Source organism: Micromys minutus, assembly GCF_963924665.1.
Source record: "Micromys minutus genome assembly, chromosome: 27".
In the NCBI taxonomy this organism is placed as follows: Eukaryota; Metazoa; Chordata; class Mammalia; order Rodentia; family Muridae; genus Micromys; species Micromys minutus.
In genome coordinates, this window is record NC_137962.1 from 26,498,974 (window position 1) to 26,526,400 (window position 27,427).

The 27,427-nt window shown below is 43.4% G+C and overlaps 1 protein-coding gene across 1 annotated transcript in view; it reads left to right on the top strand.

Annotated features, from left to right (window-relative positions):
- PRICKLE1 (prickle planar cell polarity protein 1) overlaps nucleotides 1-27,427 on the top strand; it is a 91,331-nt gene that overhangs the window by 1,027 nt on the left and 62,877 nt on the right. The window lies entirely within an intron of this gene.

Genomic DNA, 27,427 nt, shown 5'->3' on the forward strand with positions numbered 1-27,427 from the left:
CTGCCGCCTGGTTTTAATCAGCGCTTTGGGAAGGCAGTGTCTGCGCTGATGTTATGTAATTGACATGGTTCACCATCAGATATTTTTAATGTACTTTTGGAGTAGAGAAACTTCATCTGTCTCTTCAGACAGGCCCAAGGTGTAGATGGAGTGAGGGCTGCTAAGGTTTGCCCTCCTCTAGCTCCAGATGTGTGAGCTCAGCTGTTGCCTGTCACTTAGGTGACAACTGGCCTTTTTCTGACTAAGCCTTTGCTGTCGTCATTATCCTCAGTAAAGTGTCAGTGTTCAGAGGCCTTCTATTACCAAGAGTGGGACCGAGCCCCTTGGGAGGTGTCAGCCGTGTTTGACCATCCCCAACAATATGTCTGTTTTTAGAGTAGAACGGGGGAGGGGGACTGTGGGGGGGGGGGAACCAAAAATCCCTGACAGCAAGATAGATGCACTTTTAGATTAGGACCAACCTAATCTAAAAATTCTGTTTTAATCAAGACAGCTCCGTAAGGATGACGCAATGTTTGTCAAGCCTTTTCCCCTAGAACAATATTTACTCCCACCAGGGGATTTAAAACTTAAACAGCAGCCATTTATCTTGCTGTCTGGTGGGAGCTGGGTTCATTTTGCCTCCAATGTGGCCCTAGCCTAGGTGGCTGGGACAAGAATCTATCACTGTAGCCAGCTGGAGCCTGAAGAAAGCAAAATACAACACCTGCTGGTACCAGAGACTCCTAAATGCCACCAACTGGAGAGTGGGGAAACATAGAAGGGGGTATTTTATAAGCGCTTCCAGAAATGTTTATACAAAAGATTTGAAGGTTAACAATGCAAGGGCTATAGAAAAGGCGCTAGAAACAAGTGGGCTTTACCCTCAGTTAAGAGTTAGCACACTTAGTGATAATTCAAAATAATAATTATGGCTCCTGACTGAATTCGTGTGCTTTTAAATAAGCCCTAGAAAGGAAGGGAAGGGGTGGGGGGGGGAGAATGAGGTCTAAAGACGGATGGGCTGATAGGAGTGAATGAGTTTAGTAATTTAATTTTTTTTTCATTCTTAATTTAGCACTAGTTAGAGAGTTACCACTGAGTGAGCCTGTTAATTCATAGACTCTTTTGAAGAGAACATTGCTATATGTCATTGAAGTGACCAATTCAATCAGTTCTGATGGTAACACCCAGTGAAGCTTGAAAGGTTGGCTGTGGTTTTTTTTTTTTTTTTTTTTTTTTTTTTTTTTTTTTTTTTTTTATAAGCAAAGCCCCTGGGTCCACTTTTTGTTGTAATGAGTCAGCATGGGTTATGAGAGAAATACCTAATACAGGCTAGAAAGGAAGGGGAAAAAAGTTTGTAGTTAACAGCTGAAGCAGGACAGAGTTGACCCTAAAAAACTGAAGTTAAATTTTACAGTTTCCTTAGCAACTTTCAAAAGTAAGCTGGGATGTAAGTTTTTGAAATATTGTGATTAGATAATCTCTTCACAGTCCACAGGAACCTGTCAGTAGAGCACAAAAAGGTGAGGTTCTGTAAAGAGATGTCTTTGCAGTACCAGTGAGCTAACCTGGGCTCATGAGAGTCTCTATGGATGAGCCACACCCCAGTGACATTTCTAATGCTGGAGAGATAGAAGGAGGATCTTTAAAACTCATTTACCATCAAGTAGGTCCTAGAATACCCTACCCTATGGTTTTGAATTGTCTGATCAGGGTAGTTTGCTGGCTTTTAAATTACAGCATTCAATTCCCTGAGCAAAGCCGTTTACAATGGGCAAGTCTCTCACTTTAAAGAAGTAGAATTTCAAAAGGCAAAATGGGGTTCTGGAGAGATGGTTTAGTTGATAAAGTATGTGTTCTGCCGGCTGGAGAGATGGCCCAGTGGTTAGGAACACTGACTGCTCTTCCTGAGGTCCTGAGTTCAAATCTCAGCAACTACATGGTGGCTCACAACCATCTATAATGGGATCTGGTATGTCTGAAGACAGCTACAGTGTACTCATATACATAAATAAATAAATTTGTTTAAGTATGTGTTCTCAAGTATGAAGACCTCAGTTCAGACCCCCAGGACCTGTGTACAAGGCTGGGCGTGGTTTCCCGTGCTTATAATGAGCACCAGGGGAGTAGGGTGGTCTCAGAAGGCCAGCCAGCCTAAACCATCAGCAAGTTCTAGGTTCAGTGAGAGACATTGTTTAAACAAAAATTACATAAAGTGGAAAGACATAGAGAAAAATGATCTACACACACACACACACACACACACACACACACACACACACGGATTCTCATGTGTGCATAGAAATGTTTATGTCCACTGACCAACATAAACTCTTTACAGATAATGTTTCCCCCACCCCAGGAAAACAGTTTCGTGTTTTCTCCATGTTATGTAAATCAGCGTTCTTACCTCTTACTGCCGTGAGAATATTAAAACTGTAAATCCAGGCATATAGTGTTCTACAGTGACGAGGAATAAGGGAAAGGAATGAGGCGTTTCCTGGTGGGTATGCTGAGGGACAGTTATTTCCTTTTTCTCCTGGTTCCTGGGTAAGGATTTGGGGAGGTGCACAGGGATGCTTTTCGAAAGTGGGTATGATCAAATGACTGAGGAAGGAAAGCAGAGTTACCTGGAGGTCACGCTGCGCCCTGCGCAGGGCTGTGCCTCCAAGCCTCAGCCTCAAACGAAGCCAGCGCCTCCAACAGTCTGTCAGGGACCAGGATTGCCTGAGGACAGCCAGCCCGGCAGCTCTATCCTTCTCGACCCCTCCCTTAGGATATAAATCATCCCTCAGCACCCCGGTAAACAACAAACCTCCTTGTTTAGAGTGGTACAGAGAGGAAGCGGGAGGGGGCAGAGGTGGGGGGGCGGTTGGAGGGGATTGGCCCCTGCGGTGGACTGGTGAGTGAGCATCCCCGAATGGGACTGGCCAATAGCAACCAGGAACCCTTGCAAGCCTACCCCCGACTCCTGAAGAAGGCGGTGGAAAAGAGACTTACTTTACAGCTCGAAGCATGCTGATGTCATGGCCCTCTGGCACACAGATACGACAGAATAATCAGATCCCTCTCCATGTGCCAAAATGACACGATTTTTCCACGAGCTGTTACTGAGCGGCTGGTCCACGGGCACGGGCTGTTTCCAGTTACGGGGCTTGGGGTGGGGGTGGGATGCAGGGGTGGGGTGGACAGGCCTCTCAGTTCGACACTTCTTCCTGTGTCTGTTTAAACTACAAGCTCACAGTCACAAAGACAGTACCACCTTCCGTGGCCATTCGCCTATAAATAAAAACACCAGATAAGGCAGAAACCGGTGTGAACATTTGGAAAAAAACGTAGAAGGGCAAATGAGCCATCGGCTGCCGTTCACTTTTATTTAACTCCTCTCCGCAAGCTTTGTCCTAAAAGTTTTTTAAATCAACTGGCTAGGTAAGCTGACGTTGCATTTCTCTCCCTGGGAGATTGGAGTGATCCTGCTCATTTCTAGCGAGTTATGTACTCTTCGGAAAACAGGTTAAGACTGTTACTTCATATGTCTTGATGCCCAGTCATGCTTTTGGATTTCCAGCTCCTGCCAGCTTTGCTCCACTCCCCTGTTCTCAGCAGACCTTTGGAAGAGACATGTCCATGAAGGGTGCCATGCTGTATTTGAGATGCCCCCCTGTGCCTTGAGTCCTCTCCCATAGACCCACTGCCCTTTTTTTTTAATGGAGGTACTGAGCCCACGGCTCCCAATTATGCCGTGACTTTAGTGACAATTCTGTTTGAAATGTTTCCAATTACACATAAGATTGGCCCCACGAAGCAGCTGCAAGCCAAAAGCATTTCCTAGTGTGCTCCAAGAATCAGGCTGTGATTGCTTTTCATTTAAATGAAGGCTATTTGGTTTCCTGTGATGTTTTTTTATAACCACCTTTCCCGCCATTTGTGTTGCCTTAAAAAATAAAAATAAAAGGGGCCAATATAGAGTAGCAGCCACTTAATGTGCTGCGCCCAGAGTTTTCTAGGACGCCATTTGCCTTGAGCAAACACTCCAAACTTAATAAAGGAATCTTAAAGAAACATTGTATTGTTGGGTTTCCCCAAGAAAGGGGGAAAGGTTATCTGGTAAGACATTGTAAGTAGCTAATGTTTTCAAGTTTCCTTCCTTTTTTTCTTTAGAGACCTCTCATAATTACACATTCAGGCCATTGGATGTCTTCTGACATGTCGTCTTTTATTCAGACTATTCCATTTTATCTTTTGAAGGACCATGAAGAACAGTTTAAAACAGAAATACTGAAGCAGTAGTGAACTTTAAAATATACTTAGGACAAAACAGGAGAGAGCAAATAATTCCATCTGGTCTACGGGCTCCAGATCTTCCTAATCCACTTCCCCTGTGGGTCTCCAACGATCTTAACACAGTGGGGGCTCTAACCCTCTCATAGCCAGCAGATATATTTGATATACTAAGCTTGAAAAAAAGAAAATATACAGTCTTGGGACTTGGCGCTTGTGTGGACCGGGATCAGACTGGGGGTCTCTGTTTCCAGAAAGGTTTGCCACCCCCTCCCTCTGAAACACAACACCCACAGCCAGAGGGGATCCAATGGGTGAGGTGCTGAGATGGTCCGCAGGAAGGCTTCTCACACAGGCCCTTTCAGTACCTCGAGAGCATCCTGGAGAACAGAGTGCTCCTTTGGATCCAACAGCCGTTGACTTGCATGAATGCCAGCGTCTCTCCTGGCACTTTTGGAAATTTCCACCACAGAATAAATAGTGCTGTTTAGTCCAAAATTTGTAAATGCCATATTTCATGGAGCACAAATTCACCCAGGGCCATTGAACCCTGGAGGTTAGGTTACTGCCTAAATTCCCAATGTGACCAGTAGCCAGGTCTACTGGGATCTTTCACCAACTAGGAGTTAGCTTAGTCTGAGTAGGACAGGTCTGTGAAAAAGCATCCAGTGACTTCCATATAGGGTCCTCCTTTTTTTTCATCCCCCTTGTCCCTGAGCACTGCCTATCAATCAAACCTCCTTGGAGGTTTCTTGGTTCGGCCAGAGGTAAATCGAGGTCTGTGTAACTGTATAGCTGAGCATTCAGGAAGATAGCCACACCCACTGCATATGGGCCCTTTGCTACAGGGACCAACTCCTCAGTAGCTACCATTAAAATAGAACATCTGTTAGAAGGTTTTCCTGTATTGGCAAGTTCTCTGTTTTCACAAACACATGATGGGGAGGAGACATGTATGCATATACAGAGACATATGCATACACATACACACAGACATACATGTATAAACATATAGGCATATATGCATACACAGTAGCCTAATGGTAGTATATTAGACTGTTTTGCTCTTGTAAAAGTTAACTGATTGGAGCTATGTTATATCTTCAGTAAAGGCATTTGGGCTATTATTATTAATTTCGATGACAGGCAAATAGCGTGGTAATCTGGAAAAGTCCATAGCAGACTCCCCCAGCCCCGTCTGATCCCAGTCCTCACAAGCCAAGTCATAAGTCCATGGGTGTAATTGATATTTCCAATTAGGCGATTTACATGCTTGAACAATCTTAAGTTCCTCATTTCAGAGCTGAAAAGGGACTAATCGTGTATGGCCCTTTGCTTTGCTTTAAAGGGCCTGTGCCAGACCATGTTAGGTTTCCCGTAAGATCTCCCAGAGCACACATGGTGGAGCACTTGTGTAACCTCTGTCAGAAGAAATGACATTTTCATTTCTTCTGTAATTAACAAGTATGTATGTAATTAGCAAGTGTGAGCAGTGTTCGGAGTTTATGCATGTTACACAATTTTAGTTTTTGAAAAAGATAAAGTGAGCTCTGAAGTCGATGGGGCTGCAGATGTTTCTTATAGAAAGTGCAGATGTGTTGTGGGAATTCTGTACCACATTCTGAGCTTAGCTTTGTTCATTTCCCGGATCCTGTGAGTAATTCCACTGAGCTGCCTCGGCCCCCCATTCCCACACAAGTCTTGAGCAAGGGCCTGAAGAGCTAGCTTGGCCCTCACATTGTTCGGAAAAGCTTTGGCCTTCTGTGTTTCTGTGGATATGGAGGGAGGGAAGAAGATAGATGTTTCACTAACTTAACCGTGCATGTTCCCGTGGTGGGCTGTCTATAAATGTAACCAGCTAAGCGGGCTAATAGCCAAAAACACGGCCTTCAGCCCTGCCAAGTGTGAGAAAAGCCGGCCAGCTTTCTCCATTTTGGGGGATTGGAAAATGTACTTTCTTAACCTTCTCTTGAGTGTTAAGGAGTAAGCCAAGAAAAATCAATTTTCCCCCCTCTTCTTCCTGACCCATGGAAACCAAACAGCAGTGCTTTGCAACGCAAGTGGCTTGCACAGGACTTGGCTCTGTCAAGAGGAGATGACCAGGTCATTGGGGTGGGAGGAGCCTACTGGTGACTTTTGTTGTCTGTTTGTTTGTGCCACTGGCTTAACCTCGTGTCCGTCATTTTTGACAGACTGTGTTGACCAGTTGTCCTCTTTGTTCTTGAGCAGGGACTCTAAGACAGACAGCTCTGAACTCACAAGTAGCCAGGAAACAGCGGAAGACAGTTTGGTTCTTACTGAAAATCCTACAAGTGGGACTGTAGACCGGTAGCTGTGTGGTTTCTCCGTGTCTCTGGGCTTCAGTTTTCCTTGTATACAGAGTGAAAAAAAACTAGATCGATATGAGGTTATTAAGGGATTTAGTCGTAAACACCTGTAGGACTTGGTCGAAGGACAAATAATGTACAGAGGCTTTAAGGGGTTGGGGGGCTATTTCTCAGTACTGAGCATTGAACCCAAGAAAGGCTTGTGTGGATTCAATGCTTAGCTTGCCTCTGGGCCACGACCCCCTTAGGCGGGCTTTCACACACACGTGGTCTGAGTGAGCCATTCAGGTGATCCCAGTACACAGCTGCGGGTTGAGCTCCTGAATTAGATGGTGTGAGAGGCTCTCTACCCCACAGAGGCTGACCTCAATACTGCCTGGCTTCTTCCCTTCCCACTCATTTCTTCATGGTCCCTCTCTACCTCCCATACCCTTTCCCCTTTAGTTCATTCATTCTGAATGGCTACTTTCATTCGATGGCTGACAAACTATTGTGATGTCACAGAGCCTAGTGCCACCAGGATCTCTGCTCTGTGCATGGTTCATGGGGATTCATGTCAGAGAGGAACCAGATGCCTACCTCTGCCTGACACTCGCTGGCCCCCAGCAAATGCAGATGACTAAAGTCAAAGAGCTCTGTGAAAATATTATTTGAAAGCATAATTCATGTTATATTTTTGTCACTCTGTCACAATTAACATTACCATTCACTAATCTGAAAAAGAAGATAATAAACATGTTATGTTCCTGTACATTTACCATACTCCTAAGCATATTTAATGTACTTTCTTCCAGATTAACAATTGGCCTATTGTTTTAAACTTGGAATTACTCTACCTGAAAAGGTATTGGCCGACTAGGGGAAAATGATGTCTTATTCCAAAGTGAAAGTTTTTCAGAAAGTGCAATTCACATACAGTTGAAAAATGACTGTATCCTACATGTTACATTTTGAGTTCGTAAGGCTGTTTAATAAGTAAATGTCATGTTTTTGTGATCATGAAAAGTATATCCGTTGAAGAACTCTTACCCAACTATAGCACAATAAAAACATTGAAACTTATCTGACAAATTATGAGTTTATTACAGTTTTATTTATTGAGCATCCTACTTTTAAGAATTCTGAATCATAAGATCAAACATTTTCAAGTAGAATTTTATTAGTATGAGTCCTTAGTTAATTCTGAGTGTATACAGATACAGGTCTGTTCTTTCAACAGTGGGAATACTGATTACCATTTCTAGTTTTTTTTTTTAATTTATTTATTTTCTTTTTAATTGGAAGGGGGCGGAAGGAACAGGGATATTTGCACATAGGTAGTCACAGAGGCAGGAAGAAGGTATCAGACCCCTCTGGAGCTATTGCTGCAGGTGATTGTGAGACATTACAAAGGTGATGGGAACTTGAACCCAAGTCCTCTGGGAGAGTTGTTCCTCTCTTAACTATCCCTCTAGCCTAGCAGCTCTCAGCCTGTGAGTTGCTACTCCTATGGGGCTGAACAACCATTTCACATGGGGGTCACAGATCAGATCCTGCATATCAGATACTTACATCACACTTCATAACCATATCAAAAATAAAAGGTAGCAATGAAAATAATCTTATGTTGGGGGGTCACCACATGTGAGGAACAGTATTAGAGGGTCTCAGCATCAGAAAGGTGGAGAACCACTGCTCTAGCCCAGTTCCCATCTCTTTGGACTAGTGAAGGAGTCTAAACTAGCTAACCATAGGGTTCCTATAGCCAGAGATACTTTTGTTCATTCAGGGACATAATTCCACTTGTCTCTGTAACATGAAGTTCTTTTAAACTGTATCCATGTCCTGCCTAGAGGCTCATATCAAAGAATCTCAATACAATGTTACAAACACAGTGTTTCTCCTAGTTAGGATACTATATCTGAAATGTTTCCTATCAAGCATGGGAAAATGAGTGATCACATAGTTTTATAGACATTGATTAAAGACTCTGCTGGCCATCTGATCTCTTCCCCTTTTTTAGAAGTCTTTGAAAATGTGGACACTGTCATTATCCAGTATGGCCCTGGCCGAAGACATGCACAGGCTACATGGAACTTTAAAAGTCTACTTAGGCTGTGGCAGAGCGTGTGTGTGTGTGTGTGTGTGTGTGTGTGTGTCTGCTTAGCAAAAATCAAGAGGACATTGGATGCTTCTTCCGCTTTCTGGTTTTTTATTTGCTATTTTGTTGTTGTGGTGGTGGTGGTGTGCAGTTCCTCTTTTCAAAACAGGGTCTCTCTGTGTAACCTTGGCAGTCCTAGAACTTGCCCTGTAGACCAGGCTAGCCTCGACCTCATAGGGATCCTTCTGCTTCTGCCTCCCGAGTGTTGGGATCAGAGGCTTGCACCCCCACTGCCTGGGCCTGCTGTTGTGTTTTTAGTTCAAAGGCTTTAAAATTCACTATTCTAATACCTGATTAACTTTCTTCTTGCCGTGTAGGTATAATCAGTCACAAATCCCACCTCTTCTGTGCCTCTTTCCCTAGCAAATGCAGACTGCTAAGTCAAGTACCCCTGGCCTCAAAGCGGACATTTCTACCTGAATTATCTGCTTCGGTTGTTGGCCCAGTGTAACTGACTGAAACCTCTCACTTTCAGTTGCTCCGTGAATGCTGCAGGGCACTGTACTCAGGAAGAGTTGAAGGACCATGGGGGATCAAGGGGGGGCTGTCTCCATTTGTATTTGAGGATTCAACTCTCTCCTCAAGTTTTGAAGCTAATCCCATGGGTGCTGGACTCCAGACTCCTAGAAAAGGGTGCACATACCATCGTGTCTCTGCGCGAAGCACCTGGGATCAGGAAGGAATCTCTGCTCTGGCGTCCGTGATCCAGCAGCAACATCTTCACATTCTCTGGTGCCACCTACCATCCCCACCTGTGTCTCTTCTCCAGAGGCCTTGGAAACCCATCTCTCTGCTTTCTCCTCTGCAGCCCTGTCTTCAGCAATAGGGCCCCTTGGGGAACAGGGTAGGTGCTTAATAGTTGTGAACGGACAGGATCTTCACTGTAGTACAGTAGCCTACACTGCTCAGGAAAAGCAAAAAGCATTACTACAGTTTGCCTTCTGATACTAAGGCCATAAAGTAGCAAATGGCTTCCTTTATCTACAGAGCTTAAGGACCATTTTGTAGATAATGCTAAGACAAAAGTAGCCAAGATTTTTTTTTTTTTTTTTTTTACCAAGTCTTTCTTGTTCTTGAAAGACTTAAGGGTCTTTCTTTTCGTGGGTGGTGGTGGTTTAGTTTTTTTTTTTTTTTTTTTTTTTTTTTTTGTTGTTGTTGTTGTTGTTTTTGTTTTTGTTTTGTGTGTGTGTGTGTGTGTGTATGTGTGTGTGTGTGTGTGTGTGTGTGTGTGTAGCCCTTAACAGTCCTGGAACTCACTCTATAGACCAGGCTGTCCTTGACCTCAGAGATCCCCCTGCCACTGCCTCCCAAAGGTTGGGACTAAAGATGTGTACCACTACCACCTGGCTAGCATGTTTTCTGAGAAAATTCCCTCTTGTTTGAATAAAGCTAGAGAAAGGTGAAAGTCAATGACAGGCCTGTCCACACCTCCTTCCTCCCTTCCTACTTTCCTTCCTCCCTCCCTCCCTCTCTCCCTTCCTTCCTCCCTCCTCCCCTCTCTCCCTTCCTTCCTTCCTTCCTTCCTCCCTTTCTCTCTCTCTCTCTCTCTCTCTCTCTCTCTCTCTCCCTTCCTTCCTTCCTTCCTCCCTCTCTCCCTTCCTTCCTCCCTCTCCCCCTTCCTTCCTTCCTCTCTCCCTCCCTCTCCCCCTTCCATCCATCCTTCCTCCCTCCCTCCCTCCTTACCTCTCTCCCTTCCATCCTTCCTCCCTCCCTCCCTCCCTCTCTCCCTTCCTTCCTTCCTTCCTTCCTCCCTTTCTCTCTCTCTCTCCCTTCCTTCCTCCCTTCCTACTTTCCTTCCTCCCTCCCTCCCTCTCTCCCTTCCTTCCTTCCTTCTGTCCTCCAGCCCTCAGTGACAGAACCAGGAGTGACCAGCAGAGGAGGATTTAGTCAGACTAGATGGACACCTGCAACAGGAAGGCCTTCCTCTTCATCATGAGCCTCACTGTCTACTTAAAAGACGAGTAGGGGAAGCATCTTCGGACAGGCTTCGGGGCCACCTGACAATGACAAGCTGTCATTTACTCCTGAAGTAAATGCCAGGGCTGCACATCTAATCCTCTAAGTGATTTCAGCCAGCTTGCTAGGAACCCTAGTTGCTTGAGTTATTATATTAATGTCTCAAGTTCCGGGGACTAATTGGCAGAGGGTCAACTTTCTAAGAAGCCTAGCCAACCGATTTGTCCAGAAATGATCGTATTCTAATTTGATGGTTTCTTTCTTTCTTTTTTTAACTATAGTAAGACAAATGCCCTCCAAGTTCAAAATGCCATTTGATATACTTCGTGGATCTTTACTCTGGCTCTGTGGAGCGGCACTACCCAAGGTTAATCCAATGTACTGATGAGGAATCCACTTTAGTTCGAGGCTCTGGTTGCTAGGCAGCTATGGCTTGGCCGGTCTTGAATAAAGCATGCCTGCAGTTGAGGGTTTCACCAGAAAGAAAAGCAGGAAAGTCGAATGAACATCAGTGTTGCTTACCCGTCGTCTCCTACATACATATGTCCTGTGTAGCAAACACGTTTAAATAACTGTTGACTCTTACTAATTCTTGGGAGTTGGATGAGTCACTTAATAAATCTCTAGTCTTTTTACCCTGCCTTGGTCTCACCTATTAGAATGTGAAGGTCACGGTGACATTTTTAGTTCATACTTTATTTAATTCTAAAATATGAGAGTTGGAGGCTGTAACCTCCTGTGGGGGGTGGTGCTGGAGGGTAACCAGCAGGTTTGAAGCGGTATCTAGTAATCCTCATCACGACCTGAATGGACGGCTAGAATTGTTTTCACAATCTGCTCAAAAATACTCCTGCTAGCAACGTTCACCTTACGGTTTTATTCATTCTTCCCTGTGGCCCATTCAAACCCAAGAAAGTGCTACGTTTGAAGAGCTCAGGGAATCTATACTTCCCAGACCCAACCGTTGGTTTAAATAGATTATTTATACTACAGTAGGATAGCTAAAGACAAAATAGAAATAAAATAAAGCCAGGAGGTAGTGGCACACGCCTTTAATCCCAGCAGTCGGAAGGCAGAGGCAGGTGGATCTCTATGAGGTCAGCCTGGTCTGCAGAGTGAGTTCCAGGACAGCCAGGGATACACAGAGAAAGCCTGCCTTGAAAAACCTAAAATAAAACCAACAGAAAAAGAGTGTTATTAAATAGAAAGCTACCAGTCTGATATATGGACAGCAATGGCTGCCGTGTCACTGGTAAGAAGTGGTCACTGTGAGCAGAATGTTCATCGTGGGAAACATGGAGGGTTTAAAGCTGGCCCTCCAAGTGCCGTGCTCACTTAGATCTGTAATAACAGCTGTGCTTTAAATGTCCCTGCCTTGGCAGGGTTTGCCAGAAGCTAGGCCCACCTGACTTGATTTCCTAATATGTTAAAGATCCATGATAGGGTTCTCCTGTCTTTCTCGGATAAATCAGGTCGCTGTATGGGACACAGAAAAGTCCCTTCTGAGCTGTGTTATGCCCAGCTGGTACAAGCCACACATGTGCCCAGACCCAGCTGAAAGTCCCTGCTAGTGTACTATAATTAGTTGAACCATTTACTTCCCAGCAGATCTTTGACCCTCAAATACCCATCACCTCCTCATGAGGCCACATTCAATCGGGAGCCCATGTTGGGAAGGACGGGGCCAGCGGCAGCGACACACGGTGCTGTATCTCTCCCAGCGGGTTCCTGAGTGACTCTGAAGTGCTGTGCAGTAGGAAGGACTCCACAGTGTGACATGAATAATCACCAGTTTGAATCTGGGTCACCTCTCCCATGACTCAAAGATCAAACGCCACCCAATGGTAATGGGAGTGTGAGAAAGTGCAGCAGAGACACACTCGGAGTTTCTTAATGACACCTTTATGCCTCTTTAGCACGGCTAGGGGCAGAATGGAAACCAAGCCACCGAGCCCTCCGTCTGGAGGCTAGCCCTTCAGGGAAGCTGGTACACTTTCATGGAGACACTTGAGGGACATCACAGCAGCTTCTGTTGCTCTAGCTCCTTAAGTGATGCCCAGGTCCTTTCATCTCTTCCTGACCATGTAATCCTTTCGGAGTACTGGTGCCTGTTTTGCACATTCTCCTGACTCTTTCCTGGAAAAAGGAGAAAGACACCACACTCGCATACGCGTGTTAGCCTTTACTATCCAGCTTTGTCGTGCTTATTTCAATCTGGGGATGTGGTTTCCTTGCAAGATGCCTTTATGGAGTGATTGCACTGGGCCAGGCATGGGGTTAGGCTCTAAGAGCACAAACAGAAGGATAGTTCAACTCTGAAGGAATTAACCATTGGTAAAAGAAAAAAAGGCACTGGAAAAATGAAATATACATGTATATATGTATTTCTATAAATGTATATGTATACACATTTATCTATGATGTAGCATCATATATATATTATGCTGGCAAAAAGGTGAAGGCACAGGCTGTCCCATGTGAGTTTTGATGGAAGGCATCAGGAAGTAAAAGAAGGTAGTTCGGGCCTGAAGGATGAAGAAATGGCCATGCCCTTAGAATTGGAGACTGAGTGGTTCTAGACAAAAGGCAGAGTGTACAGAAAACAGGAGCGAAGTCCCTGAGGTACAAGTGTATGTGTCTCAGGCATTGGCTTTGCTGTTCGTTTGGGGTTTGTTGCTCCCTTTACAAACGCTCAGTTCTGATCAGCAGTAAGATATGTGTTTGACAACCTTCCCTCTGAGCTCCTCTTTCTCACATGTAGTGACCTCAAGCTTTGGGATAGGAGACAGGCTGGGAACAGCTGGCCCTGCAGGTATGCATACACGCATCCTTTCTTGCATCAGAACACACCAGACCCTTCAGGCTCGTTGACAGACTCGAATACCCACTTGGACAGCTCCAAGGGCTGCAGGCTGTGTGTCTTGGATGCTTGTGTTAGTTTCTGGTTAGTAGAGATGGTGTGGACAGAAAAAAGCCTGAGTGTCATCGAACAGCCTCGGATTATGACTTACTATGTTGCTTCCTTTGTTTGGTTTCACGAAACCTTTTTTAATGATAAAATATAAACGTATGGAGTGTACATAGAAAACAGTAGCCTCACAGGATATTAGTAAAGACACTGCTTTCTGCTTCTCTTCCTCCTTTTTGAGTGAGGGTCTCACTATATAGCCCTAGCTGTCCTGGAACTCGTTCAGTACCAGGCTGGCCTTGAACTCACAGAGACCACCTGCCTCTGCCTCCTAAGTACTAGGATTAAAGGGATCTTCTTCATTTATTGATATTTCTTGAACTCCTTTTTTTTAAAATGTAATTTAGTGAAACAAAACATTTTATAAAAAAACAACTATAGTTCAACTTTTAGAATAACAATATAATAATAATGACAACTATACTTTGCTTTGAAAGTAAATCATATTCATTTGTCCTGTTTGGAAAGGTAAACTCTCTTCTGAGAGCTGTGGTCCTTTCGGGTGGAAAGATTATGATATTTTGATTTAACATTTTAGAACCACTGGTCATCTAGTGACTACTGACCGTGTTTCCAGGCAGTCTGGCATGTGATAAATATTTTGTAGCATATGTGGCTGAACACGCCAATTTCAAAAGGGCTTTACAAGCTTTAATTAATTTTCTCAACATCCAGATGCTCTTGGTTTATTGATGGGAAATCCACAGACAGTGAGGCTCAGACTCGTTGCTTGAATTCATCTAATAAAGATGTCTTCAAACATTGGCAGCACAGTAGGGGGAACTAAATAAACACTTGATGCAGACATACCTGGAGCCCAACATGGAGAGTTAGGTTGCCATGTTGGGAGACAGGAAAGCTGTTCTGCCTCAGGCTCCCTGTTAACCCAAAAGAACCCCTCTCATGGGGTGCTAGTCAAACTTGCATTTCAAATAACAATACGTTTTTAGTACAGATGTGCTCTAATCATTGTGTGTTCCCTCAAAATCACACACTGTTTATGTCAAGTTTACTTACACATTCCGTATTTCGTGTGGCAACCCCAAGCTGGCGGCTGCAGCCACCCTCCCAGTTCCCTTGTCTCGTAGACAGTGGAGGTATCCTGGCTCCTTTAACATACATATTAAACATATATAACAGTAGCTGTCTGGACAAATACTGAGAAAGAATGAGCCCCGCCCTGCTGGTTCCCGGCAATGCCCCTATAACTGCACGTAACTGCACATGATGCTTTTAGACTTACTGCTTTCCCATCCTTCCTTTCTTCTTTGATCAAACCCATCAGTCCCTATCTTTGTCAACAGTGCTTGCTGTCAACCCCTTGTAGAAGCTGAGTCCTTGGAGGAAGCAGAGCTGGTGCTATACCCATGATTGGGAATTGCTTTCCCCAAGCAAACGAGAAGAGACGTGACCAGGAGCTTTGGGAATGGTCCTACTGTGACCATAACCGGGGGTGGGAGGTGGGATTAGCAGCCATGGAGTTAACCTCATCCTTTGCTCTAGAAGGCAAAGGCCTTCGGAGGCCCTGGCTTGCTCTTGATGCTCAGTGAAGCATGTCTGTTTTCCTTCCTGCCGCCTCATCTAAACGCAGATTTGGGAAGTTGTCCTCATTTTCTTCTTTTTCTAGCCAGCTACTCCACAGAGTATTTTTACTTATTCAGCCATTCAGTTCCTCAGTGCCGGTGAGTATGAGGTGATTATCAGTCAGACGTTTGTTTTGGGGAAAATAACTCCTTAGCATCAAGGAGACTCCCTGATTAGCTGATTAAAAATATATATATATTTCAAAAATATAGAAGGAACTGGGGTCCTTCTCCTGGGATTAAGTCGACCTAAGAGCTTTAGCTGACTTGGCAGCTGTAAAAAATTTTGTATTTGGAAAATGTTGGTTTTGGTTTAATCTTTAATGGATACATTGATAGGGTGTGGTTTAAGTTTTTAGTTTTTTTTTTTTTTTTTTTTTTAAGTGCTATAAGTGTGTTACTGTAAAACATGTAAAGGAAATGTTTGAGATTTATTTTTATCTGCCGTCAGCGTATTATTTATTAGGAGTGCTGGGAATCAAACCTGGGGCCTTGTCCTGATTATTCAGGGGAATCTCCCAGCCAGATGCTGTACGCACCAGAGATATGTCTTCAGCTGCTTCGGCCATCCATGTCGTAAGTAGAGATCTTCGAGGGAGATCTTTTGTTTCTTTGTTTTTGAGACAGGGTCTCACAGTGTAGCCCTGACTGGCCTGGAACTTACTATGTAGAGCAATCTGGCTTCAAACTTGCAGAAATCCTCCTGCCTCTGCCTCCTGGAAGCTGGGATTAAAGGTGTGTGCCACTACACCCTGTGAGATCTTTTGTTTGTTTTCAGTTTATAAATGTGTATGTGTCTTCCTGACTTAGTTATTTATGTGATACCTGCTCAAGTTGTTTGAAATTAAAACATATATCTTGTTAAGATCATAACAAGATATATGTTTTATCCATCATGTCTCATAACCAGGACATGGTAAGAGGAACAAGGAAAAGGAAGGTGAAATCCTTTCTTTGGGACTTGGCTGCATGGTGGGCCAGCACTTACCTCCCAGTCACTCTGGGGAGGCATGTGACTGTTCTGTTGCCCAAGGAGGACTGAGATCCACCAGGCTGAATGTTTCCATAAGTAGCTAAGAGCCCAGGACACCTGAGGTAGGATTCATAAGATGACACTATAAAAATGCAAACACAAGCAAGCTCCCATCCTGTGATGTGGATCTTGAGGCCATTGATCCCAAAGCCTTCAACCAGTGAATTCACCTTCTGCTTCAGAGGCCAGCGCCAGGACTAGCCGCAGACCAGTGCCAGGGTCTGACCGGCATGTGGTTTCATACGATCAAGCGTAGATTCTGTCTAACAAGTGTGCAATGGCTTCCCTTTTAGTTTCATGGAATTTATTTTTAATCAACTATATAATATAAGCTACGTGGGCATTTTTCTTTTCTCTCCCTGTTGTCTTCTGGCTTTTATGTATTCTCTTAGAGGAGAAAATAACCGGAATTTTATTCCTCATACACCTCCTTCAGAAAACAGCCTTTATCATGCTCAGAATGCTACTCAGTGGGAGAGGGCTTCCTGGTTTTGGCTTTTCAGTTTGAGAATCATCCCAATCTCTAACACAATATGGAGGAGGCCAAAATCCGTGAACTTTCTTCTCACCCTGATATTGTATAAGAGTGTGCAGAAGGGGGCCACGTGTCACTGTCGATGGCCAGATGAAAGTAGAATTTGGGGGGCAGTTTGGGAGAGGGGAATCTTTGTGATAAAGACTAGGATCCTAAAAGGTCTCAAACTTGCTAAGACAACTTTAGGGTCAAGATCAAATTCATCCAAACTATTTCTTTCATATTAAATTAAACTGCAGAAGGGGGCTGGAGAGATGGCTCAGCGGTTAAGAGCACTGACTACTCTTCCAGAGGTCCTGAGTTCAATTCCCAGCAACCACATGGTGGCTCACAACCATCTGTAATAGGATCTGATGCCCTCTTCTGGTGTGTCTGAAGACAGCCACAGTGTACTTACATATAATAAGTAAATCACTTTTTAAAAATTAAACTTCATTATTATCGATATTGACATGTCAATGCTGATGAAAATAATCTCCTGGATAAAAAATAATAATAATAATAATTTGAACACAGAATAAGCATAAAGGAACCTTGTTGAGGATTTACATAATTTTTAATTAACTGGGTGCTTTGGAGACGGGAAAGCTATACCCAGTCAGCAAGTCACAGGCCACAAGCTGTGGGAGTCAGAGGTGTGTCTTGTCTGCTGAGCTGCAGTCTGGGATTTGTTTAACACCAAGGCCAAAGCTCCTTAAGTCCTTAGGACTCCTGTGAATTTTATTATAAAGTCACTTTCTGACAGTCATTCAGGATGGACTCTGACCACGTATAGCAAAACATAGGTCACGTACGATACAAAAAAAAGGGAAGTGGACTATCAGAACCCAGGTGGGCAGACATAGCCACCCAGGTATCCCCACACCAGACCAGTTCAACTGGGTAATAAGCTCATGAGGCTGAGCAAGTACCACACCAGGACATTGGTTGCAATTGATTCACAAAAGGAATGTCCTGGGACACACGGTGTCTGCAATGCCTTCCACAGACCTCTGGTCTCCAAGTCTACTCTTTAGCCCCCAAGCAGGCAGGTCTGCAGACTTCGCAAACTTCGCAGACTTCGTCACTCAACTTCAGCATGAAGAGCTTGTGTCCCCATGATCAATCCACCTATTCCAGGGACTAGGTCCTCACAAAAGAGTTAATTTGTCTTTTTGAAGGGTCAGGTTTAATTGCACGGGTCAGTTTTAAAAAAAAAAAAAGTTAAATGGCTGCTTTTGATTTTTAGTCTGTGCTTTGCTTTGTCTCCAAGACCACAGGACAGTGCAATTTCCTTAATCAACACAGCTGAGCCATACGTGTGCTGGATACAGTGATCTAAAACCTGAGTTAATGAGTCCAGTGACAGATTGTCCTTAAAGCTTTGCAGAACTCCTCCCTCGGACAATAGGAGAAAAGAAGCACTAGGGGGCACTGTTGAGCTAGAAAGGAACTTTTTTCAAACCAAGCACACCCAGAAAGTGGCGGCTTTTTACCAAGGAACTTGGGTTTCATTTAAAACCGCAAGTCTAGGAGCGATAGGGAGGTTTGGAATTTTGTTCCTTTTGTTTTTTTTTTTTTTTGTTTTGTTTTTTTGTTTTTTAATTAAAGATGATCCTTATTAACCCTGTATCTGGTCCCTTGCTAAGCTCACTTTGTATCTGACTTGTTTTAATGTTTCACTAAAGGTAACTTTTGAAAAAGGCTAGCAGACAGCTCTTTTAGACATTAAAAGCTAAGACAAAATGGTGGCATGCCCATAAAGTAGAAAAGAGAATGCAACTCCTAAGAAGCAAAAATGCACAGAATATACTCAAGTGGAAGGAGAAGGTTCCAGAAAACATTCTTTGGGGGGAAACAGTACTTGAGTATATAATGCTGTGTCTGTGTGCTTGTCTATGGCAGTGTCTGGGCAAACCGGATGAAAGATTTATTTTTTTCATCCTTACTTTATTTACTGTTAAAATAACATAATGGGGGGGGGGGTGCTGGGCATATAATCACACACTTGGGAGTTTGGAATGAGGATTGCAATGTCATCCTTCGCTATGTAGCTAGCTTTAAGCTACCCTGGGCCACACAAAGCATGGCTGGGGAGATAGTTCATTTGGTAAAATTTGAGCATGAGGCCCTGACTTGTTCCCCCAAACCCATGCTTAAAAAAAAAAAAAAAAAATGAGTTGGTGACAAAAACCTGTAGTCCCAGCTGGAAAGTATTTGTAGATTTTTAAAATATGACCCCAAGAGAGATTTAATCATGGAAGAGATATGACTTATAAGTCAATTTTTCTTAATACTATTTCACTTTAGACTTGCTAGACCTTATTTAGTGGTGCGCACCTTTCTCTGAGCATTCAGGAGGCAGAGGCAGGTGAGTCTCTGCGAAATGTGAGGCCAGCCTGAGCTATCTATGGAATGCCTGGCGAGCCGGGGTTACATAGGAAGACCCTGCCTACCCACCCCCCAAAAAAGAGGAGAAGATTGCTACTGTTTGGGGTGACCAACATCAAACATTTGCACCACCCTTATTAATAATCATTAATAGAGTTCCTGTTAAATCTTAAAAATGCCCAGTTTCACATAACATTTACGTTCTTCTCAATCTGTTTTAATATCAAGTGATTGTCCAGAATTCTCTGTATCCATTTATCTTACAAATAAATGTGAGAACAAATTGGACTTGAAAAAAAAAACAAAAACAAACTGCCTGCAGCATGTGTATCGATGAGAAGAAATGTCCCCTCTTGTTCAGCTTGGCCTGAGGCAAGTTTCTGTCATGGCTGCCAGTTAGCTGCTTTTCTAAAACCATGGGATCATCCTGGTTATAGTTTAAATCTTTCTATTAAATCTGCTAAGGCTGGGTTGGAGAGATGGCCCACTGGTTAAGAGCACTGATTGTTCTTCCAGAGGTCCTGAGTTCAATTCCCAGCAACCACATGGTGGCTCACAGCCATCTGTAATGGGATCTGATGCCCTCTACTAGTGTGTCTGAAGACATTGTACTCATATACATAAAAATAAATATATATTTTTTTAAATCTGCTAAGACTTTAGTACAAGCAGTCTCTGTTGGCATCCAGCGTTTCTGGCCACTGATTTCTCTCAAATGATGTTGCCAAGTTCTGGCTGACCTAGAAGTCTGTGTAGACAAGGCTAGCCTGGTACCCAAAGAGAAACACCTGCCTCTTCCTGTGTGTGGCGTTAAAGAAGTATACCACCAAGCTACACTCCGTAATTGTAGTTTGTAAGCTCTTTTCCAGAGTCACTTTTTTCAGAATTCACCATCCTTAAGGCTTTATTAGCCAATTTCAAGTACATGCCAATCTTTTAAAAGCTTTCTCTAGCTCTAACTAGATATAAAAGATATATATATATATATATATATATATATATATATATATATATATATATATATCTTTTTTAAGCACTAACATTTTACTGACTGCAAATTGGATTCTTTGTCTCTTCCCATGGTCTCTAGTAGTTTTCCTGCCCCATCTTAATCTTCCCATTTTTAATATTGCCATATTAACATATTCATGTGCCTTAATGTTTTTCCTTAACCTTTTGATTTGCAAATGAGTTCTACTTTTCCAAGTATATATTTAAAGGCTACATTAACCATGAATCACTGTGGCTTAATTTTTTTTTTTCTTTTATGACAGGTTATCACTCAGTAGCCCCAAGTTGTCCTCTGATTCAGGTTCTGAAGCATGGGATCATGGGTAGGCGGTTTACAATTAACAAATGCCTTATGAGTAAATTTGATCGTGGCCTTTGGTTGACATGGCTTTTCATCAGTACCGTACACAAGTGTGTCATAGACATCGTACTCAAGAACTGGGCCATTAGTACCCAAAATGTTCTGAACAGAAAGTCGTGCAGATCTCATTGATACTCTGATAAATTTCACATGAGAATTCGCAGCACGTATCTTACCCTACAACTAAAAGCGAGTGGCCTTCTAAGCCCGAGGTTTAGAAGTTTAAAGCAAAACACTCCATTAATTCTTAGTTTGAGTAGAGGTAACTTCCTACAGACTAGCCATTCTATGACTGCCACAAAACTAAGTTAAATAGAGCAGGAAAAAGTATTCAGGAGAAAAACTTGGGTGGAGTAACGGGAATGTTTGGTGGGACAGAGGTCGGAGAAGTGGGGTGGGGTGGAAAGGTCGGTTGTTAAGGGAACCGCCTGCTTCTATTGTGGGGACTTTTAATGGATCTTTTCCTAACAATACATACAACACAAGGAAAAAGGGAAATGGCTTACGGCTGGATGTGTAGCCCCATGGTCTACCGGGGCAGGTGACAGTTGGTTATTAACGAGCTTCGGAAGGATGTTTGATAGTCTAACTCTGGGCCCTTCCCTAACACCATCTTTCTAATAGCTTCAAAGAGTTTCTGGGGCTTATCTCATTTTGATCTTGTCATCGAGGTGACAAATGCCTCCAGGAAGTAGGGAGGATGTAACCAGCCTTCGGAGATTTATGATTTCAGGCATCACAAACCCTGGACCACTTCTTTGTACTTTTTCAGGACGGAGTCCTACTATTTTTATATTACTAGTCAATGCCATTAGCGTCGCTGCTATTATCAGAGTCTCTTACACGGAGATAGGGCTGACCTGGACAATGGGGGCATTTTTCTTGACTCAGATATGCATCTACACTTGTGTGGGCTCCCTGGGGAATAGTGGTACCCATGTGTGAGATGACCTTCAGAGCTGGCGATACTGGCTTCGGCCATGATAAGGTACCTACTGCTTAGTCCCAGTAACATTCAGAAGTTCCGAACACTAGCCTTGAATAGATACAGACCCTGCCCCCTCCCTGCCTCCTTTGCCCTTCTTCCACCCCCACCCCAGTGGCATTGTTTCCACAATAACAAACAGCCTTGAACAATAGAAAGAATATAAATCTGAATACACACATTTCAGAGACTCTGGTACCCAGAGTCCTTTTAACTGGACTTGGGATTTCAATTCTCCGCCTTGATTTTGAAGAGTTAGTCTCTGGTTCTTTCTTTTCTGCTATATTAAAAATTGTTAGAGGGTGGGGTGGGACCAGAGAGATGGCTTAGGAGTGTGAGCACCAACTGCTCTTCCAGAAGTTCTGAGTTCAAATCCCAGCAACCATATGGTGGCTCACAACCATCTGTAATGAGACCTGATGCCCTCTTTTGGTGTGTCTGAGGACAGCTACAGTGTAGTTATGTGTAAAAAAAATAAATAAATCTTAAAAAAAAAAAAAAAAAAAAAAAAGAGTACTAACCAGGCTGCTCTTCTAGAGGACTGTGTTCAATTTCCAGCACCCACATAGCAGCTCACAACTGTGTGTAACTCCAGCTCCAAGGATCTGACACCTCCATATAGACATTTAAAAAAAAGAAGGCAGGCAAATACAAGAAATAAAAACTAAAAAGAAATTGTTGGTTAGACACTAGTTTTGTGAGATTCTGTTAACTGTGATTGTGTATGGCATCAAGGAAGGAAGCCCTTCAGTGTAGGCAGCAAGCTCTGCCTATCTGTAAAATGTGATGTGCCCAATGGTGGAGCCTGTCGTGTGAGATGGAACCCATACCAGAGCCCATAAGTCAGTTGCCTGTGTTTGATGACGAGGCCAGGGTGGCTCCCTTAGCATGGAGGGGCCTGAGTTGGTTTTATTTGGTCCATGTTTAATTACAAAAAGTGCAGTTAAATCGGTTCACAATAAAGACACTCTTCAGATATCACAAATTTCTCACAGTTGAGATGGATATATTGCTACTTCCTAAAACCCACCAGGAAACAGTCTGAGAAAACAGCTGGTAGTAAGCTGCAGCAAGGAGAGGAAGAGAGATTTTCTTAAGGTGAAAAAGCGATTTCCTTCTGGGGTTGGCTGTGTGGCAAGCACACCACAGAGCCCCAAGCTCTTTGTCTTTGGTTTTTTTTTTAAGCTTGTTTGTTTTGGGGGGTTAGTTTGGGGCTTTTTTGTGGGGCATTATCCCAGGCCTTTTGCAAATTCTTTAGCACTCCCAAATTCTTATTTTCCTACAGAAATTTCTACTCAAAGCTGCAAGCTCAAACCTAAGACTTGATGAAAATAGTCAGCAGCCAATCATGCAATGACTACATTGAGCCAAGTGTCCTTTTACAAAAATGTCAGTGTGCTGGCTATCTGATAACTATAACGCAACTAATTCGATATATTCACCATCTCAATGATGTCCTTTGCTTTCTCAGTAAAGCAACCCTCAGACTGACATTTTTACTGTTATCCGCCATATAGTTCAGCCCTTCGGAGATGCACAAAGCTATTTAAAAGAAAATAAGACCATAAAAGCTGAAAAAGAGCGCTTTATTGCCTTCTGTGAGCAGACTTTTACAACAGTGTGGCTTTGTAGTTTAGTTACCCGAAGGCAACAAGCAGACTGGTCCTGGTGAGTCTGTGGTCTGTCCAGCACCCACTTAGGGCTGGCATCTGCTGGCCCAGGGTGAAGCCAGCCAGGGACCCAGGCAAGCAGAGTCCTGTTGGAGACCTTAACTGCTCTTTCCACTACAACCTCGGAATTTTCCTAAGGCAGTTTCACAGCTGGAATTTTAAAGAAGGTTTGTCCTTCAATAAAATGGCAGTAAATCTTAGGAAACATTGTGCCTTTTGTTGTTGTTGTTGTTGTTGTTTTAATTAACCTGGCATTTTTGTACTAAACCATTAACAGATTTTTCGACGTTCTCTCCCCTTTCTCCCTTAATGGTAGTACTGGACATAATAGTAGTAATAATAATAATAATAATAATAATAATAATAATAATAATAATAATAATTTCAAAGTGCTTTTTGCATATTACAAGTTACAGTGATGTAAATACATCACAGAATATCTTGTGGGTTGTTTTGGGTTTTTTTTTTTTTCATAAAAGTATGCGTTTAAGATGCAGTTCGGTTATTGATGCAATTTAGCGTTGTTTTGTTATGAAGATGTGCAGATTGTGTTCTTAAACATTGCTCACTCACGGTTTTTACGGCAGCTTGCATATGCCATTCCTTTCCCCAGGCTTCAGAGACACCTGCATGCTTTGGAAGCTGTCATACTCCAGGACGCCACTTACTAAGCATGTAGAATTTCTCTTGAAAACCTGGTTTTGGTGACTCCAGCCTGCTATCAGAACAGTTTAATCAAATCCTGAGTGTGACAGTTTCATTGTTTGAAAGTGTCAAAGCTGTTCATTTATTTGATTGGAAAGAAAAAACTGGGGTGTTTTGGAGCAAGTAGCTTAGGGTGTGTTTGAGAAACTTCCCCCACACAGAGAGAGAAATTTGGCATTGGTTACATAAAACAACCATGAAACCTAAAATTTGGATTTCGGTAACTCCCACAGAAGCCTTGGTATCCTAATCATTTGTGCACCGGCAGATGAACAGAAGGTGTATCTGTCTCTCCTGCCTCCAGAAGAATCTTTTAAGTGCATGCCTTTAACCACAGAGCACTGGCAGGAGGAGGGGGAGGGGAGGAGAGAATGTGGAGCTACCTGCCGCCCCAGCACAGATCAGACGCACTGATTGTCCAGGTTACATAGAGTAAGCAGGCCAGTTAGCCTGAGCTCTTCATAAAATTCGTCACTCGCCCATCTAACCAATAGCTCTCTCTACTCCTCGCCAGAGCTGTCCCCAGCCAGCAAAAAAGGTCAACCAAAATATGTTATCTGTCCAATAGACTACATTTTTTAAAGCAGCTGCCTTCAGTAAGGCTTTATCTCAAACCCTCCCCAAAGCTTGGCAACGGTGTCTTCCCGTTTCTGAGAAGCTCCTGGCCAGTCACTATGGTCGAAATACAACAGCAAACCGTACGCTCTCTGAAGGCAAGACAGTGTCACATTCTAGATAGGACATCTGGCACACAGGAGATGCTTGGATCTGTGATCTGAGTGTCAGGACATTTGTGAAGAACACGCAAGTTTATAAAATGAAGCTTTTCTGGGTTGTACATTTTAATCCTCCGTCGAAGCCTGCAAGATGGGTCTATCTATATTGAAAAGTGAAGGCTACGTCTTGGTCAGCTCAAGAACATCTAGTCACTTGATGAAGGTTTCCCGAGACCTTCTTCCACACTGGGTTCCGGCTCTGAGTCAGAGCACAGGGCTTGTATGATCCTGTCCACGACACTCCGACTAGCTAAGGGATCACAGGCAGACCATGAGAACTGCTCCTTTAAGGTGGGAGTAGTAACAGTAACTTCTTACAGGGATGCTGGGAAGACTGTAAGAACCACCCTATGGCTAGTGCTGAAACCCCATAGGGGTATGTTATTACTGGTACAGTGGCTGTAGGGCATGGTTTTGTTTGTTGGGTTGTGTTGTTGTTGTTGTTGTTGTTTTCTTTTCTGAAAGAGCAAAGCCAAGCATCACTGTGATGTAGCCGGGGGAGAAGGAAGGAACCAGATCTTTCCAGGGTCTTAACTGTCTTACAAGACTTCATCCTGGGCCAAGCCTGGGGAGAGATGTCATGAGGTCTGTATGTAGGTTTTGTCTTTGCCTAGGTTAGAAAACCTCAGTCGGTGATTTCTGCAAGCGATTGCTTAAGGCAGCCTTGTAAGTGGCCACTTGAACGTAATCAATAGGCGCTTTATGTGCAAACCACAGAAAGGAATATTATTGTGTTCAGCCAGGGAGTGGGGCGGTAAATGTTTGCTTACCTTCAAGTGGAATTTAGAGACGCTGTAATATCGCAGACCTAACCCCAGGCTGTTTATAAAGAAATCAGATTTGGTGATTAAATAGTGAAAGGTGTAATTCTTTTTACTCTCCGGGCCCTTAGAATAATAGAAGGTTTCTATGCGCTGCTGTTAGGAGGGGGGTCACTGCTACTGCTAAGCAACCAGGTAACACAGGAAGAAAATGCTGCAGAGAAATAATTGCCATTCCGGGGGTGGGGGGGATCTGGAGGGTAGCTCCTAAAAGCTGTTCCTTAATGCTACCTTTATTTCGTATTGCTAGGATGTTTAGAATGTGTTAGAGCTGACAAATACCCACTTGTTATATTTTACATTTCTGTAGTAAGTCGTGAGGAGTTGTAATGCAAACGTTTTTCCGTCCCGCAATCCTTTCTCTCTTGAAACATGAAGAAACATCAGAGTAATGACTGTTGTGCCACTTGTCAGAAAATCCTGTGTGGGACACAGACCTGTGAAACATTTTAAACGTTAAAGATAGGAATAAGAAACGCAATGATGTGTTTGGGTGGCTCAATTTTCATCCCCGCACTCGGAAAGCAGAGGCGAGCAAAGCTCTGTGAGTTCGAAACCAGCCCGGTCTAAATCGTGAGTTCCAGTGCTCGGGGATGCGAAATATAATGAACAATGTTAGGACAATCTGGGATGCCCCCTTTCACCCCATTGGTCACCAGGGCTGCCGTGGTTGAGGCAGACGCTTGGCAGTCTCTCCCTGTTCCCTCTCCTCCCAGCATTCCCTGCTGGACTGAAGGTGAGCATCCTCCAATACAGAAGAGGACAAGTCTTTAGTCAAGACTTTAGTCTGTTAACACATTCACCCCCTTTATTCGTTTGCCTTTGTGATGAGTCTCTCAAGCGCAAAACCTCTTCAATAGAACCTGAGGGTTTCTGGTTCTTATTTGTGTAGCTTATGAACTGTTAGACCTGGGGTGGGAGGGTGGAGTCACCTTTGGAACTCATGAGTCTCCTACATTCCCTTTTACAAAACAATTAGGAAAACCTCTTTAGTCCTCTTATATAGTTTCTGGTTACTATTTTGGACATTCTTGTTGTTGTTGCTATGGGCTTTCCCCGAATTCTAAAAGTTTCCGCTTACTTTTTAAAAGTTTGCAGCTTACTTTTTTCTCATTACCCTTTTCTGTTCATATGCTCTTCCAGTAAGAATTGACTGCGCAGGCTTGTGGGCATGACCACCTTAAAACTGGACAGTAATCAAATTAAATGCCAGCATATTACCCTATCCCAGGAGCCAGTAAGATGGTTCCACAGGCAAGAGCGCTTGCCTCCATGCCTGGTGCGTGCTCGGCCCTTGTGGTGGAAGAACAGCTCCTATAAGTTATCCTCTGGCCCCTGCACCCATGCCACTGTATTCACACGCACACACACACATACACACACATACACACACATATGCACACATACACACTCATACACACACATTCACACACACATACACACACATACACACACATACACATACACACACATACACACTCATACACACACATTCACACACACATATACATGCATATACATACACACGTACACACATACATGTACACACACATACACACACATACACACATACATGTACACACACGTGCACACATAAACACACATATACACATACATGCACACATACACACACATACACATATATACATGCACACATACACATACACACATGTACACACATATACATACACATACATGTACACACACATACACATATACACACATACACACATACACACTCATACACACATGTATACACACATACACACATATACATGCACACACACACATACACATACATATACATATACACACATAAACACACACACATATACATGCACACATACACACATATAAAATAAATGCTTAAAAAAGACTGAGGTGAAATAAAAACACTTGGAACTTGAAGGGACCATTTTCCTT